Genomic DNA, 4876 nt, shown 5'->3' on the forward strand with positions numbered 1-4876 from the left:
ATCACCTGAAGCTCTTTTTAAATCCTGATTCTCAGGCCATACTACAAACCTATTAAATCAGAAATTTTGAGATGCACCTTGCCAGCAGTAATGTTTAAAGTTCCTCAGGTGGTACCAATGGGCAACTAAGGTTGAGAGTCACTGTTGTAGGTGGTAAAAGCTTCAGGTCTTGGCCCTTCTTCCTCTCACATTCTTAGTTTCTGAAATCAAGAAGACTCTGGTTGGGTAAACTGAAAGGAGAACGAAGGGTCGGGCCCAGTGACTCACGCCTGCAATCCCAGCACTTTGGGAGGCCAAGGTGGGCAGATTACGAGGTCAAGAGATCGAGACCATCCTGGCCAACATGGTGAAACCCCGTCTCTACTAAAAATACAAAAATTAGCTGGGCACGGAGGCGCGCACCTGTAATCCCAGCTACTCCGGAGCCTGAGGCAGGAGAATCACTTGAACCCAGAAGGTGGAGGTTGCAGTGAGCCGAGATCACGCCACTGTACTCCAGTCTGGTGACAGAATGAAAGTCCATCTGTCAGAGAAGAAGAAGGAGAGGGAGAGGGAGAGGGAGAGGGAGAGGGAGAGGGAGAGGGAGAGGCAGAGGCAGAGGCAGAGGCAGAGCAGAAGCAGAAGCAGAAGCAGAAGAAGAAGAAGAAGAGAGATAGAAAGAAGAAAGAAAGAAAGAAAGAAAGAAAGAAAGAAAGAAAGAAAGAAAGAAAGAAAGAAAGAAAGAAAGAAAGAAAGAAAGAAAGAAAGAAAGAAAGAAAGAAAGAAAGGAAGGAAGGAAGGGAAAGAAAGAAAGAAAGAGAAAGAAAGAAAGAAAGAAAGAAAGAGAAAGAAAGAAAGAAAGAAAGAAAGAAAGAAAGAAAGAAAGAAAGAAAGAAAGAAAGAAAGGAGAAGGAGAGGAAGAGGAAGAGGAAGGAAGGAAGGAAGGAAGGAAGGAAGGAAGGAAGGAAGGAAGGAAGGAAGGAAGGAAGGAAGGAAGGAAGGAAGGAAGGAAGGAAGGAAGGGGAATGAGTCCAGGACTGCTCAAGCAAGGGCAGATGTTCCTGCCTGGCTTCATCAGGCAAATGCACGTATGACCTTTCACAGGGCTCTTCTTTTCCATTCCTACAAACATCCCACCCAGAGGAGAATGACTATCAAAAGTCATTCTACAGTGACAGAGTTCATTCTCAGGGGATTAACAAAGCAGCCAGACCTCCAGCTCTTTCACTTCCTTCTCTTCCTCGATATCCATTATGGTCACCATGGTGGGGAACCTGGGCATGATCATTCTAATTTGTCTGAACTCTCAGCTTCACAATCCCATGTACTACTTCCTCAGCAATCTGTCATTCTTGGATCTCTGCTACTCCTCCATTACTAACCCTAAGATGCTGGTGAACTTTGTGTCAAAGAAAAACATCATCTTTCATGCAGGGTACATGTCATAGTTCTACTTTTTCCTGGTTTTTGTCATTGCTGTTACATGCTGACGGTGAAGGCCTGTGACTACTATGTTGCCATCTGCTGCCCTTTGCTTTGCAACATCATCATTTCTCATGCTACCTGCTCCCTGCTGGTGGCTGTGGTCTACACCATGGGACTCATTGTCTCCACAATAGAGACTGGCCTCATATTAAAACTGCCCTATTGTGAACTCCTCACCAGTCACAACTTCTGTGACATCCTCCCTCTCATGAAGCTCTCCTGATCTAGTACCTATGATGTTGAGATGGCAGTCTTCTTTTTTGAGGTTGCTAGATTCAACCTCAGAATCATGATCTTAACAGTTCTTTTTTCTTACACCTTCATTCTCTCCAGCATCCTCCACATCAGCACCACTGAGGGCAGGTCCAAAGTCTTTAGCGCCTGCAGCTTCCACCTGCAGCTATGGGGATGTTCCATGGATAGACTGCATTCATGTACTTAAAACCCTCCACAACCAGTTCCCTGGCCCAGGAGAATGTGGCCTCTGTGTTCTATACCACGGTAATCTCCATGCTGAATCCCCTAATGTACAGCCTGAGAAACAAGGAGGTAAAAGCTGTCATGCAGAAAACACTAAGGAGTAAGTTTTGTTGCAGATGTAATTATTTATCTTGAGTTGCCAATCAACCCAGTATGATGTCAATATAGGAAAGAAGCTCTCTGGAGATTTACAAAACCATAAATGGCTTTCCTTCCAATTTTCTAGTGGTCATACTTCTAGCAGTCTTCTCAGATGCATTCCAGCTGTTCCTAAGAGTGCCCTCCAACATTGTCCCACCTGTATCTCCAGGTGAGAATCGTTCTCATCTTAGAACCCATGTGTGTGTACTGCTGTGATACAGCCCTCATCTCCCACTGCTTCCTGTAAATTGTGGTAGAAGGAGACTTTCACAAGAAGTGCCGAAGAATTCTTCCCTTCCTATATTCAGAAAGCATACTCCTGGGAGTCCAGAAGCAAATTACTTTTTCTCAGTCCTCTCTCTTCCCTGGTTCTGACCAAATGTTCCTTAGATATACTGACCCCACCCACCCCAGTCCTTCACCATAATGAGACCTTCCTCTTCCTTCTTTCCCTTCCGTATTTCCCTGTCTCCTATCATCAGTTATCTCATTTCCACTCAGTATCTTCTAGTATTTCTGTATCTCAGTATCTTTAGTATCTCATTTCTACTCAGTCTCTTCAAAAACTTCCTTGAGTGATGTTAAATAAAATTGTATCCCCATATGGAAAAATGTAAATAAGATCATTGATTCTTGAATATCAAGCTAGATCACTTACTAAAATGTCTGTTTGACTTTAACCTGAAACTCTTTAGTCAAATGTCCTGTGATCCTGTGATATTTCAACAGATAAAAGGCAAGACATTTTACAACTTTATAAGGTAACAGTTTTGCATAAATTGGTAAGTCATTATAATTTGTATAGCTCAATAGAAGAGTTAACTCTAAAAGGAGTATGGTTGTACTGCTCTGTAGGACATTAACCATTCACATATCTAACAAGTAATCTTATTTCAGCATGATTTTTCTAACTACGTGCAAGTATGTGTTTGATTTTGTAGGCGCATATATAAAATCTTGTAGGTATGCCCCCATATCTTAAATGCTCTTAGAACTAGCTTCTTTGTCTTCCTGGTGGCTGCCTCATTAATGAATGAAATGTAATTCTGACATGTTCTAATAATGAATAAATATTTAAGAGCTGAGCTTTTTAAAATTCATAGTAATAATACGAATGGTTAACATGTATTGGATGCTTAATTCAAGCCAGATGTTACTGTTTATATGCTTTATCTCATTTAATTCTTAATGAAATAGATTCTGTTATTAACTAATTTTACAAACAAGGAAACTAAAATTTACAGAGATTGGTAATTTTATGGCATTTACAGAAGTGATAGCCCCAGGAAGCAATCCAAATCGTCTTACTCTAGTTACCAAATTCTTAGCCAATTGGTAATCCGTTTCCTCTGAGCTTGTTGGTTTTGCCATAAACATGTACTTCAAATTTCAATAGCTCCTTAAAAATAACTTCAGATCTTTTTCTTCCACTGTCTGCCCACAACTTCCTCCCTTTAGAGATAGCTTCTTCCGTATAATCAGGGCGGGAATACACTTCACTGCAAAATCTTGTGTCTTGCATAAATAATTGTCTTCCTGCCCTCGAGGATGTATTTCTACATACTGCTGCCTACCCTATCACCCTGACCCACTAAGTCCAAAACCTACAGGTCGACACTGGTGTGGCCCACATTTAAAGCAAGAGTTCACCCTTGTATTGTACTATATATTTTAAAATCAATTCATGCCATGTCTTAATCAATCTTCACAATCCTGAAAGAGTGTATTATTTTTCTATTTTACATAAAGGAAGCTGGGGCATATGTAACTTCTTTAACTCAAGTAGAGATCTTTTGCCTTTAAATTTCAAAGTTCATCATCTTTTCAACATTCTACCAGGCCAAGCTTCTCCTAACTTTTCCAGAAGACTTACGGGTATAAAAGAAAATTCTAACAATGATATTGAAACACTTTTGAAACACTTTGGAAAAAGATTGGGGTCACAGAAATAAAGTTTGTGCTAAATGCAAGGCAGTTTGGAGGAATTAATCAGGGCCCAGAGCTAAACATCCCTGGGACAAAGAGTTCCATGAAGAGAAGCAATCCTAGCTGAGTCTTGTGTCTCCAATTTCACCCCCAAAAAACAAAATGAAGGCCTTCAATGCATTTTTTAAAAACTCAAACCAAATTCCTCACCCATTCCAATTAAATGTGTGGCCTGGCCCCAAAGCACTCCCCTTCCCCACCACCTCCCACACCTCAGTAATGAGAGGGCAACATAAAACCACAGGGCTCCACTTATTCAGGGCCAGCACAGGGAGAGCATCCTGGCACCAGTCCCTGGTGAAGCCAGCGTCTGCATCCTCATCCAGCGACCTACTGAAGAGCAAACGTCCCTATCATTATCAGTGTTCTGGCCCACAGCCTGGAAACATACTGTAGTCCCTTCTTATCCCCATGGCTTTGCTTTCAGTTGCCCACGGTCAACCATGGTCAGAAAATAGGTGAGTCCAGCACAGTAAGATAATTTGAGAGAGAGAGACATTCACATGGCTTTTATTAAAGCATATTGTTATAATTGTTCTATTTTATTAGTTGTTGTTATTGTTAGTCTCTTGCTGTGCCTTATTTACAAATTAAACTTTATTATAGATATGTATGTATAGAAAAAAACTATTCATAGTTTCAGGCATGAAGTCTGGGAAGGTATCCCCTGCTGATAAGGGAGGACTGCTGTATTTGGAGAATTGTCTTGTGCTCTTAACACTGATCTTCCCGAGACTGGAATTGCAAACATCCTCTCCCCAGAGCCAGCTGCCTGAAGCTGTTACATCCTCATTCTGCCTATCCT

At 41.4% G+C, this 4876-nt stretch overlaps 1 pseudogene; it reads left to right on the top strand.

Moving 5' to 3' along the window:
• The first annotated feature begins 1117 nt into the window (after positions 1-1117).
• Positions 1118-4529, top strand: LOC105476482 (olfactory receptor 8A1-like; annotated as a pseudogene).
• The last annotated feature ends 347 nt before the right edge of the window (positions 4530-4876 follow it).

This window comes from Macaca nemestrina, chromosome 12, assembly GCF_043159975.1.
Source record: "Macaca nemestrina isolate mMacNem1 chromosome 12, mMacNem.hap1, whole genome shotgun sequence".
Classification (NCBI taxonomy): Eukaryota; Metazoa; Chordata; class Mammalia; order Primates; family Cercopithecidae; genus Macaca; species Macaca nemestrina.